Source organism: Podarcis pityusensis (assembly GCF_964106645.2).
Source record: "Podarcis pityusensis genome assembly, chromosome: 7".
Classification (NCBI taxonomy): domain Eukaryota; kingdom Metazoa; phylum Chordata; class Lepidosauria; order Squamata; family Lacertidae; genus Podarcis; species Podarcis pityusensis.
In genome coordinates, this window is record NC_138031.1 from 73727484 (window position 1) to 73740882 (window position 13399).

Consider the following 13399-nt stretch of genomic DNA (forward strand, 5'->3'; position numbering starts at 1 on the left):
AAGGTTGATGGAAATCAGCCTCTCTGCCAAAGCAAAGAAATACTTGGTATCAGCAGACTCCCCAGACAAAACAATGGGGTGTAAATCTAGTTAGTCGGATCACATGGTTTAAGTCCATTGAGGCAGGCTTTACATCACGGCAATCAATCGCAATCGCTCTCCGTTGGTGTTCAATGGTCATGTAACATTTCCCATTGTAGAGACTCATGATACAGTTAGCATTTATGCTCCAGCCAGCCTCACGTTCCTAGAAGGACTGCATGGTCTATGGGGGGGTAAACTGAGAGCAAGGATGGAGGAAAATAAAGTCAGGGTTGTCTATAAAATTAAACCTTAACACCTTCCAAACAGTAACCAAGCATGCTTGGGAATATTGATTTGTATATTTGGAATATTTGCCATGTTTTATTCTTAATATCATTTTTTTTAAGCCAGAGCCAAGAACTACTTTTGAAACAAGAGTGCCCCCTTTAGTGAAAAATATTATTATAATTATTATTCAGGCTTTTTGGTGCATCAATTACAACACTTTTCCCACGCAGCATTCAGTTTTTACTCGCTACCAACATCACAAGATAGTTTCCTTTGGGGATGTGTAAAGGTATAATACTTCCTTATATTAGTGTGTAATATAATCACACGTGTCTACACAGTGAATAAGGTAACATGCTATTAGGGATGTTTGAGAATTCAGACAAAAAATGGAAACAGGAGTGGCAGTTAATGATGCTCACTTATTCATTCAATGTTTGGAATAGAAATCAACCCAGCAGATGCAGCTGGTATTCATTGTTGTTTTCAGTCTGCAAATGATATATAATTGATTACATTTCCTGGTCCATTTGCATTGTGTTTCCTATGCATTGAAATTAATGGAGCAGAATAAAGGAATGACAACATAACTCACACTAGTTATGCAACTTTGCCACAGGAGACCACAAAATAAATAACAACTAAAGCATTCAAGGCAGATGTCCATCAAACCTCTGCTTGAAAACCTCCAATGATGGAGAGTCCACAACCTCCCAAGGGAGACCATTCCACTATCGAACAGCTCTCACTGTCAGAAAGTGTTTCCTGATGTTTAGTCGGAATCTCCTTTCTTGTAACTTGAAGCCATTGGTTCGAGTCCTACCTTCCAGAGCAGGAGAAAACTAGCTTGTTCTATCTTCCATGTGACAGCCCTTAAGATGATTAAGATGGCTAGCCTATCTCCTCTCAGTCTCCTCTTCTCCAGGCTAAACATACCCAGCTCCTTCAACCATTCCTCATAGGGCTGTCAGCATCCGGGGGTCAAAAGGCCACCTGGCTAGCCCCCAGCTGGATCATCTCCCTCTCAGCCTTTACGCTGCGGAGATTCATCGACCTCTGGCTTCGATGTAAATCAGAGACTCAAGCTAGCTGACTTGAGCACACTATATGTAGCAGTGTAAACTGCACAACAGAAGAGGCTGAGGCTGTGGATACATACTAAAACTATGGATTTATTTTACATAAATCAGAACAAAGAAACATATCGTCTCTCCTTGCTGTCTTCTTGGAATCTCAAAAGAAAAGCAATACACAGAGTGGAAGTTCTCCTCACGGGACCCAGCAATCTGTGCTGGAAAGTAAACAGACATGTGACATGCAACAATCCCATGTCTGCAACAAAAGGTGCAATGGAATAGCCCAACATTGGCTTGATAGACCTCAGACTTTTTGCTTGCTGAGTTGGAGCAGCAAAAGGAGCTGACAGCACCCCAGCATCTAAAGTATTGGAGAGTGATCAAATTACTTTGGCACCTGAGACAGAAAACTCCAAAAGGATTATTGTTGGTGGCAAGCATCATCATCCTTTAAATATCTAACCATGTGCTGCTCTTTCATGACACACAAGATCGGCTCTGCCTTACGTGGCTGTCTCCCTCTGCCTCAAAGTTGCATAATGGCACACAACATCAGTGATAGCACATAAATCTTGTTGGTTGATGTCAGGGAACTGCCATCAGTGCCGGAGGGAGAGAGCAAGATCCAGAGGGATTCCAGAGAGCGTCCCGGGATTGGGAGAGGCAGCCCATCTTCTGGGGAAGAGAATCAGCGTAGCACCAGTGGAGAAGGGGGGCAGATGGGGGAAGCGGCGAGGCGGTCCCATGACTCCTTGCCGGGGACCAGCGGGGAGAGTAGGGGTCCTCCACTGCCTACGCCCTCCTTGCGCAGAAGGCTTTCGCGCAGAGAGAGTAGGAGGAGACTAGGCGTCAAAGAGCTTCTTTGCTGGAAGAAGTTTAAGAAACGCCCACTGACGGATTCTGCCAGCAATTGAGACAGCCATGGGTGAGTGGCTGTCTGGACAGAAAAGGTTCACTCAGGCAACCCAGCCAGGTGTTTGCACCGGCTTACGCACGAGCAACCCCTAGAACCACTACAGTTGAGAAACAGTACACACCGTGCTATGATTACATAATTACAACATCTCACAATTACAGCAATGCCAAGAATGCTATCCCCAGAAGAGACAAGCATGGATGAGAATTTTGGGCAGGCAATTGAACAAATCTTACCAACCTCAGGCAAGTCAATTTCTGGCAATGGTGAAGGCAAGTCTGAATGTGCATGGGGGTGTCAACAGCTTCTTGAATGCATTAGCATCCCTAATGAAAATGAATTTTGTTTAGGTACAGTGCTAATGGCTCTGACGGCCTAATTGCCACGCACTGACTGCCAGCTATTAATTAATTATTATTTTATCCTATAATTTATTTACCCTGGAAAAATGCCACATAAACACAGCATCTGTTTCCCTCTAAGCTCTCGCTTCATTTTACAGCTGAGCAGCAGGAGGATCCATGAAGTTGAGTTGACTTGTCCAAGGTCACGGAGATAGTAATTGACTTTTATTAGAGCCATGGAGGACGGCTGGTTAGGACGTCGACTCTTGGCCTCAAAGATCCTACTTGTTCTCAGCATCTAGCAAATGGAGTCACACAGAGACACAATGTAATTCTGCTTCAAATGTATCTGTTTGCTTCTCCTGGGGAAACTTAGAAGACTAGAGCAAACAGGTAGGGAAAACAATAGGAGGTTCCCCATTATAAGTCCACAGTAAACTCTGTCCTCAAGGTCAGAAAATGATGCAATGCCAAAGACTTCCCTACCCTCTAAAACAGCAATGTTTCACTTCCTTATCCCCTATGGTTTCTGTGGATCAGATTTTCTCCATTTTAGTCTGTTATCAATACTCTTGTACGCTCTACGCTAACCTACACTAACATTTCATTTGAATAACAGTTTATCCAGATGATTTTCCAAAATTGATAATAGAAAATCAATTCATAATAATAATAACTGAAATGGAGAACACTCAGTTTTCCTTGCCTTTTAACCCCTGCAGTTCCTTTGCATCTGCTGTACCTCCCCTACCATAAAAATGCATAGTTTCTGGGCCCCATTTAAAGTCCTGGTTTTGACCTATAAAGCCTTAAACGGCTCAGGACCGCAATACCTCAAGGACCACCTCTTTCCATATCAGCCTACCCAGACCCTGAGATCATCTTCTGAGGCCCTTCTTTGTGTGCCTCCTCCTCGAGAGGTTCAGAGGGTAGCAACACAAGAACAGTCCTTTTTTGCAGTGGCTCCCCATCTGTGGAATGCTTTCCCCAGGAAAGTTCGCCTGGCACCTTCATTATACACCTTTAAGTGCCAGGCAAAAACATTCCTTTTTAACCAGGCCTTTGGTTGATCTGATTTACATCCTATGCCCTTTTAAAATGTATTTTTTGTGAGGGGGGGCTATTGGGTTGTTGTTTTTATTTTTATTAGATATTTTGTGGTTTTATATCTTGATTTGATTCTGTGAACCACCCTGAGACCCCCGGGTATAGGGCGGTATATAAATCCAATAAATAATAATAATATGCGTGAGGATTCATGTGCACTGATAAGATGCCAATCAGAGTCAGCTAAATAATGATGCCACAGGATGGGAGCTTCTGTGCACTTAGAATTAAAGGCCAGGGTACGTCATAGCACATGCTCAGGCTATAAGTGGTTTCTAGCAATGGGACTCATCTCACAGTCCTTTCACTTGCTAATCCACTCATGGATCCCTGTGAAATGTTATTTATTTCCACAGCCTCTCTTAGGGGTGGGGGAGTCTTGTTCTTATAGCCACAAGCATCCTCCACTGGCTGGTGTACAGTATAATCATTTTCCTCCCTTCTTAGTCTCCTGGGATATCCATATATTATTATTATTATTATTAAAAAATAAAATAAGCAACAGAGATCTAGGTGATTTGGATTGTCAAACTGCCAACAGCAAAAAAAAACTGAAAGAGCAACTCTGTAGAGCAATTTGCTCCAAGCCCTCCTCAGTTTTAATGTGGCTCGATCTCATCAGCTCCCAGTATCGATGTCTGATCATAGAAACCCCGCCAAATGAGGTGACATAAGAAGGGCACAGCTGAATCAAAAGCTGTGCCACCAGTCACAGTTGGGTTCTGCTCGAGTTTCATTAAAATTTTAATTGGAACCAAACTAGGCCGTCACGGAGCTCATGAGTATTTCCTGTTCATTCTGCCTTAGAATCAGATGTTCAAGGACTGGCAAATTAGCAAAGAGCATGTTTACACTCTGCTCCCCTATTACAAGAAGTGATTATTTGATAAGCAATGAACAGCAGCCAGGAAGGAATGCCAACATTTGTTGACAGCTTCGGTGATGTGTCTCGGTGATTACACCTCATTCTTCTGGGTAAAAAAAGGATCGGCAGCCTTGGGCAATTCTCCTGAAACTGATGTGTGTGACTCGGCAACTGTCCTAAATGTCAAATAAGCCTCCACATTGAAAGACAGCAAGAATTCCAGAAACCTGTGAATAATAATAATAATAATAATAATAATAATAATAATAATAATTTTTATATGTTGCCAATCTGACTGGGTTGCCTCAGCCACTCTAGGCAGCTGCCAACAGAATATTAAAAACACAATAAAACATCAGACATTAAAATTTTCGCTATACAGGGCTGCCTTCTGATGTCAGATAGTTGTTTATTTCCTTGACATCTGATGGGAGGGCATTCCACAGGGTGGGCAGATGATTGTGACCACATGATTTACTAAGGGCTGGTTCACAAAAGCAGGTATATCACTTTACAGTGAAACCTTGGTTCTCAAACGGCTTAGTTGATGAACAAATTGGCTCCCTAATGCCAAAAACTCCCTAATGCCGAAAACTGGGACACTTACTGGGAAGTAAGTGTCCCAGATTTCAAACATTTTTCGGAAGCTGAACATCCGACGCATCTTCTGCTTGAGTGCAGGAAGCTCCAGCAGCCAATTGGAAGCCACACCTTGGTTTTCGAAAGGCTTCAGGAGTCAAACAGACTTCCACAATGGATTAGGTTTGAGAACCAAGGTTCCACTGTATTTAGGAAGACGAGCATAGGCAATGCCTTATAGTGAATCAGACCATTGGTTCATCCTTCTCAGTTCTGCCTACACTGAGCAGCAGCAGCGTTCTGTGATTTCAAATAGGAAACATCCTTGATGAGGACTGAACCTGGGATTTTCTGCATGCAAAGCAGATGCTGTATCACTGAGCTACAGCCCTGTGCTGGGATTGTTATTGTTGTTTAGTCGTTTAGTCGTGTCCGACTCTTCGTGACCCCATGGACCAGAGCACGCCAGGCACTTCTGTCTTCCACTGACTCCCACAGTTTAGTCAAACTCATGCTGGTAGCTTCGAGAACACTATCCAACCATCTCATCCTCTGTCGTCCCCTTCTCCTTGTACCCTCCATCTTTCCCAACATCAGGATCTTTTCCAGTGAGTCTTCTCTTCTCATGAGGTGGCCAAAGTATTGGAGCCTCAGCTTCAGGATCTGTCCTTCCAGTGAGCACTCAGGGCTGATTTCCTTCAGAATGGATCGGTTTGATCTTCTTGCAGTCCATGGGACTCTCAAGTGTCTCTTCCAGCACCATAATTCAAAAGCATCAATTCTTCGGTGATCAGCCTTCTGTGCTGGGATACCTGTAGCCAAAGGTGTGAAATGACTCCATTGTGATGCATCATGTTTGAGTTTATATGGAATTTCAATATGTCCAATTTGATTCATGAGGGCTCCTTTGCATGTCCAATGAAATAAGATACTTTGGGTGGGAAGAGGCCTATTGATTCAAGGAATAGGTGGCACACATGGGAATATAGAGCCAGAGGAAGAATGTAAGAATAGAAGAAATGCAATGGGAAGGAAATAAAGAGAATCATGGCAATAGCTGGGATTAAACATAGCAACACAACTTGGTTAACAAAACATGAAACAATAGCTGTTACATGCCCTCCAGTTTTCTTCAGATAAAAAAAGGGACATTTCTCACTGACCAACTGACCCTCCTCTCACACACACCATTTTTTGCCCTCCCACTATGTAGAGCATTTCCTATCTGTATAGCTGTCAACGTTTTCCTTTTTTAAGGGAAATTCCCTTTTCCAAATAGGATTCCTCGCAAGAAAAGGGAAAAGTTGACAGCTATGCCTATCTGCCACCACCACAACACCCATGGGACACAGAACTCATGCCCCCCCCCCCGGTCCTGAGAAAACCCCTTAATCCTGATTTCATTCTTTGGTAGATTTACAAAAAGAAAAACACACGCCAATAAATGAATTTTAGAAATGCACAAGTTTAGATACGGTCACACAAAGAATTTTGTAAATGATCAAGACCCCTTGCACTCCCTTCTATTCCCCCCGTCCTAGGGTTGCCTTATTTTTTTGGGAACAAACCCAGATTGCTCAGCATTTTGGGGACGCCTCCAACAAAAATAGTGATTTTAAACTTTTGGTGCTGCTTCCGCTGCGTTGCCATACATCCGGGTTTCCCCTGACATTTTGCCAATTCCCTCCCTCACGTCATTTTTACACCCGAAAACCAGGACAAGTCAGGAATTTTCCTGATGTATGGCAAGCCTACCTTGTCCTTCCATGCAGGGCAGCCCAGCCCTCTGACTGCCCCTCAGAGCTTATGCACCATGTGGGGCTGGGCCCTGGCGGTGGCAGCCTCTCCTCCTCGTCGCCTATTCTCTGGAAGCTGCTACGAGCTGCTCAAGGGAGGCAATGGAGAGGCAATAGGATGCTCACTCACAGCTGCCACTGCCACAGTCTCTGCTCGAGACAAGCTCAGGCTCACCCTCCCTCCTGAGCTCAACCGCAGCAGCAACACTGGCAAGATCAAATCAGATGCTGGGATGACTTTCGTAATTCTGGAACTGTCCATTGAAAATTGGGGCACTTGAATCATATGCCGTTAACAGATGTGAGCAGGAGTTGATTACAACCCTACTTGTGGCTGGGAATAAGGCTGGGAATAAGGCCCTCCTGAGATGTCCCCCAGGGGGCGCCACCTGCGCCGAGCAGTGAGCGTCCCAGGGGGCGTCACCTACAGTGAGCATCCCAGGGGGGTAGGGCGGTGATGTCACCCCCTTCAGGGATGCCACCCAGGGCGGACCGCCGCCACCCCCCCTTCCTCCGCCAGTGCCCCTGGCACAGCTCATTCACCCAGGATCTGAACTTGATCTGTTCACTTTGCAAGGAGAGATGCTTTTGAGCAGCCTTCCTCAACCTCAGCCCTCCAGATGTTTTGAGACTACAATTCCCATCATCCCTGACCACTGGTCTTGCTAGCTAGGGATCATGGGAGTTGTAGGCCAAAAACATCTGGAGGGCCGAGATTGAGGAAGCCTGCTTTGAGGGAGGTTCGCCCACTAGAGCTGTCTAAAAAACAGTTGGTTGTTGTACCATACCTCCAGTGCCATAGGCAGCAGTCTCTTCCTCTGAGTGTCCTGCCGTTCCTTATTTCAGCTGAGGTAGTCCTCTGAGAAACCATCTCATGCTCCCCATACTGCTAATGTGGGGTTTTTTTCATCCTCCATCTGTTGCTTCATTTACAAAAGGACATGATGAAAAATCAACATAAGGAGTTCGCCAGGCAGCCACAGTCAACCGATTATCAAATCACATAAAAACTGCCCGGTAGATAGAGCGCCCTAGGGAACGTGAAAAACATGCCAGCCCATCAGGGCTTCCATTAACAACAACAACAAAACCATTCTCATAAATAGCTCTAGCTTCCAACTCCAATTTACCTCTCACTGTTTCTCTGTTAGACATGGCAGGAACAGGGCCTGTAGAGGTCCTTTCCTGATTCCTGCTGCAAGCCTTGAAAGCCAGTATAAAACCACATAAGACTTTGGGTGGGGGAAAAATGTAAATAGCCAACGGGGCAATCTTATCTCTAGCCAGGGAATATCAGGGCAGAATGGAGCACCAGGACCACCACCATATCTGAAGCCCTGCAGCTTGCAGTGGCTAGAGAAGAGGAATGAAATGGGCTTTCTCTGTTGTTGAGCCGGCAGTTCAAGGCTGGATCAAATACATGAACCAAAACACAGTCATCCTTTGAAATGTGTAGTTCTCCAAATTTTGCAATGCAAATCTCCAACCTTACAATGTCTACAAAAATGCATTTATGAGGGCAAAATGTGCAAAAAAAAAGTATATATTCATGGAAATAATACACAAAAATGCATTATATTAAGGCAGGGATGTCCAAAGTCCATTTCGGGGGCTAAACTGGTCCACCGGTCAGTTTCATCTGGCCCTGTGGCAGTTTATTTCCACAACTTCAATCCTAAAAAAAGCTCAACAACATTGGGGTAAAAATCATAAAAAAGCTCAACAAGTTCAACTAGGTCAACAACTTTGGTCGGCCCTTTGGTCGGTCCTCATAGCCCTTCACTTCATCAAATCTGACCCTCTTTGAAAAAAGTTTGGACACCACTGTATTAAGGGAAATGGCTTGCAAAAATGTGTATGTTAGTCAAAACAACATATAAAATCCCGGGGAAACCCAGCCAGATGAAGGGGTTGTTGTTGTTGTTGTTATCTATTAAGAGACATTCATGCTAAAATGCTGATGAATTTTCCAATATAGATAGAGATAGATAGATAGATAGAAATGTGGAAAACTGAATTTAAGCCTGGAAAATGAGAAACTGAAATTGACAGAGTCACCTATCCCTGCATATGATCCTGCAGATCTTTGGTAAGCCCTGTTTTGCCCTACCTCTGATGAAGGTTTGGCCTCATTGAGGGGCAGTATTTCAATATGAGTAGAAAAATTACTAAATTCATGGTTTTTGAAAGGATGACATCTGACGACGGACACCAACAGCAAGTAGAGGAATCGGGAAGATGTTAGTGTACACAACCTCATGCCAATGTGGTAGTTACTGTGGGCCGTCAGCTGTGTAATATGAGGTAATGCATGTTCTTTGTACTTTTGCCCATTTACTGTATTTATTTTCCCAATTTGAACTATAAAATGGTGATTTTCTTGAGTCAAAATGAGAGTACTCCTAAACATTTTTTAAAGAAAAAAGCACTGTTAATATAATTTATGAATCACAACCTGTGAGGCATCCCAAAGTGATTTACAATACAATAAAAGTGTATATGAAACAATGGCATATATAAAAACTGTTAAGGAAGTTCCTTATAGAAAAACACTTAAAAAAAAAAAAAAGTTGGTCACATATAAAACAATTAACAACAACTATTATGTATATAAAATACATCTCAAATCCATAAAAGATACAACTGGGATAACAATATCTATTTAGAAGGTTTGTTGAAAAAGGAATGTTTTCAACAGTTGCTGAAAGGATAGTAGAGATAGGGTATATCAGATATATAAGAGGAGGTCATTCCAAGGGGTAGGTGCTGCCACACTAAAGGCCCACTTTACATTGCATGGGATGGACTTCCTGATAAGTTGAGATCTGCAGGATGCCTTCTCTTGTGGGGTGCAGTGATCAGTTGGATATCCAGGGGATGAGACAATCTTTTGGGAATCAAAGCAGTCCAGGAAAGAGTCACACTTCAGTGGCTCCTTCGCTGTTAAAAGGGGACCCCTTAAATGGAAGTATGGTATTTGCCCACTCATTATGGAGATGTTGTACTGGGGGAGAGAGATAAAGGGTTAAAAGGCTGACCAATAAGAAAGCCCAGGGGCGGAGCCTAACTGCGTTTAAGGCTCAACACAGGGGTTTTGGCAGTTAATTCAGTTGGTTTCTTGTGGGTGGGAGGCACAGGAGTCAGAGTGGGTTAGAGACAGAGGGGAGACAGAGTGAATCGGATTACAGTGTTTCAAAGTATTTAAAACTTGTTTGTGTTCACAATAAACTGGAATCTTTGTTAATACGTTACAACCTGACTGAGTCTGAATTTGTTACCGGAGAAACCTGGTTGGTGGCAGTGGAAGAGATAAACCGTGGTGGTGCAGGGTCAATAGTCCGTGGAAGGACCGGGGGGCCCATGTGAACGCCATAGGAAGTTTCAAATATGATTGTTAAACAGCTTTCAGTGCAGCTCCGGGACCACCATTTGGGAAGAGTGGGGACAGTTGCCTTGCCTCCTGCATTTCAGATCAAATTTGTTATTCTTCATTAGCCCCAGAGGCATAGGAAGGGGCAGCAGGGGGGCTGTGGCCCTGGGCACACATTTTTTAGTAGATGTAACCAGCTGCCCCCACAACAGGCACAGAGCCTGGCAGCTGATACATGGCAGCGGTTGGGTTGGTCTAGTGGGCAGATGGATGGAGGTGTCAGGGGTGGGCAGAGGAGGAGGAGTGGTGGAGACCACCGCCCCATCTTGTCCCTTCTGGGGAGGAGGAAGAGGAAGACAGTATAGAGCTACATCAGGGGTTTGCTGCAGGTCACATATCAGAGGCAGATGAGGGGAAAATTGGGAAATAATGGAAGAGGAGAAGAAGGCAGGGCTGGAGCAGCAGTTGGCTGACACATTGTCACTAGAAAGCATTCCAGACTCTCCATGTCCCAGAATCTGGCGAGTCTTAAAAGTAGGAGAGTAAAGAGTTCAAAGACTACTTCTTTGTGGAACAGGAATTCAATAATATGAAGCAGCACCCATCATATTCAATGCTGGACCGCAAAGCCATCTTCCTAGCCCCCTCACTTGTCAAGGTTAGATCCTCACCATACTCATCCAGATCATATTCCTTGTTCATTATATTCTCCTTCTTTATCTTTTCAAATACAGAGAAAAAGCTGCTACAGAGTGGAGAAAGGAAATGTGGTTGTATGAATCAGTTACAAAGTCACCCATATAGTTGATTATTTGATGGGTACAGGGTTGTGAATGTATATCTATTGGCCTCAACTTGATGGGGTAAAAACTGGCAAACCAATCTAAAACTTTCCCCCAATAGTAAAAGTTAATATAGTCCCCAAATAAAACTATTCATCACCTGTTATGGAGATCCATCTTGACAGTGCTGAGATGCAGTCTGACTGTTAACTGTTTCTGGCTTTACCAAGACTTAAAGCGTATCCTCTTTGTGACATCACACATGACATCAGAATGGCATGTTTGCATTCAACCTAGACTATCTCCATGCCAACAGCAATGGCCAGTAAACTTCTGCAGCCAAGTAACCATCAGCCTGACTACCCAGTTGTTTCTCTGTAGACTATTGGATGTCTAATTTTTGGTCTCAAAATCAAAGCCTGAATAAGAGCTGGGTATAATCTGAAAACCTGCTTCCACTGTTAAAGAAAACAAATTGTCAGGGACTGGGCAGAGGAGGAGCAGAAGGGTGGAGACCACCTCCCCACCTGACCCTTCCAGGGAGGAGGAAGAGGAAGACAGCATAGATTTACAACAGGGGACTTAGAGAGGTAGCAGCTCAGAGGCAGATGACGAGGGAAATTGGGAAATCATGGGAGAGGGGGAGCAAGCAGAGCTGGAGCAGCAGCTGGCAGGCACCTTGTCACTAGAAAGCATTCCAGACCCTCCATGTCCCAAAATCCGGCGAGCCTTAAAAGTAGGAGAGCAAAGAGCTCGAAGACAGAGGGCACTTAGTGGTACCCATATAATGATTCCTGGTGACTAGCCAGCTTCCCAGCAGTAAGCAGACTCCCGTCAGTTCAAGATAGTTTTTATTACACAAGCAAACATCCTGAGTGGAGCTTTACACTCCTCTCAGCAACAATAGATGCGCTAACCTGAATTTGATTTCCGCTTCCAACAGGATCTATGCCAGAACCTTGTATGTCTGCCTCTTCCCTTTCGCTCGTCTTCAAGGCATTCCCAATGCTGTGTTCGAGGGCTGAGAGTATGACTTGTCTCTTCTCCACTGTCAGTGGACAGAGTCTCTCTCCAATCTGTTGGCAGCCTATCCTCTTGTTGGCCGTTTTCCAACCCTCCCTCTTCATCTGAACTAGGAGTGTGAAGAGAGGGCTGCGGGGTATCAGTTTTGGAAACCAGCCCTCATCAGAATCATCAGCCTGTGAACTGCTAGCTCTGAAGTTTAACCCTTATGTCTCCTCAGGAAAGCCAGCCTCTTGTTCACTTTCAGAGGCTCACCCTTCTGCTGGGTCATGGGGGGCCATGTTCCTGACAACCCATAGAGGAAATGATGATAATGACGAATGAGGAAGTGGGGGAGATGGTGGGGGTGGAGATTCACTCTGGACAATGCCATTATCCAAGAGGCTGGGTTCTATAGCCTCTATATGGAAAGTCTGAAATAAGAAAGTAGTGTAAGAAACTTTCTACTTTCCTGGATGTAATAAATATAGGGGTTGCTCGTGCGTAAGTTGCCGCCACTCCTGGCTAGGTTGCCTTGTTAAACCTTTTCTGCCTGGACAGCCCTTCACTTCGTGGCTGTTCAGTCGCTAGCAGAATCCGTCAGTGGGCGTTTCTTAAACCTTTTCCAGCATAAAAGCTGTTTGACCCCAAGTCTCCTCCTACTCTCCCTGCGCAGAAGTCTTCTGTGCAGGGAGGGTGTGGGTAGCGGAGGACCCGTGCTCTCCTCACTGGTCTCCGGCGAGGAGTCCTGGAGCCCCCTTGCCGATTCCCCCATCTGCCCCCCTTTATCCCTGGTGTTACGCTGATTTCCTTCCCCAGCTGGTGAGCTGCCTCTCTCCCTGCTGGGCCCTTCTCCAGCATCGCTTGAGAGCCTAGCCTCCGCCTCTGGCTCCGATGTCAGTTCCCTGACACTGGACAACCAACCAGGAGCCACTGACAGCATCCTGACAGGAGGCAGCCAGCGAGGAGCCTATTGGAGGCAGGCTCCATTCACCCTTCATGTAGACTCTGTGCATGTCCCCTGGTGTGTGCCCTCACCCCAGCTGCCCAATCCACCAGAGGGCATAACACTTGTCCTGCCCTGGAACACCAGTAACTCATGCTACGCCACTGATCAGCCCTATTTGGATCGTCTCCTTGCATAATTTAAACATGTGAAGAAGGTGTAAACTGGACTTCAGCAGTGTCCCCTCATCGTTATCACCTTATCCATATTCAGCATGCCATCTGCAAAGGGGCCTCTAATCTGC

At 45.0% G+C, this 13399-nt stretch overlaps 1 long non-coding RNA gene across 3 annotated transcripts in view; it reads right to left on the bottom strand.

Moving 5' to 3' along the window:
* Positions 1-12097, bottom strand: part of LOC308482100 — a 28482-nt gene extending 16385 nt beyond the window's left edge. For 2 of the 3 annotated variants that reach the window (XR_013989004.1, XR_013989005.1), the window contains exons 1-2: positions 11308-12097; positions 7784-8026 (exon numbers count right to left, since the gene is read on the bottom strand). This is a non-coding gene — a long non-coding RNA (uncharacterized lncRNA). Of the gene's footprint in view, positions 1-43; positions 266-7783; positions 8027-11307 lie in introns of those variants that run through there. The other variant, XR_013989006.1, reaches the window with a different exon arrangement.
* Between the last annotated feature and the right edge of the window lie 1302 nt (positions 12098-13399).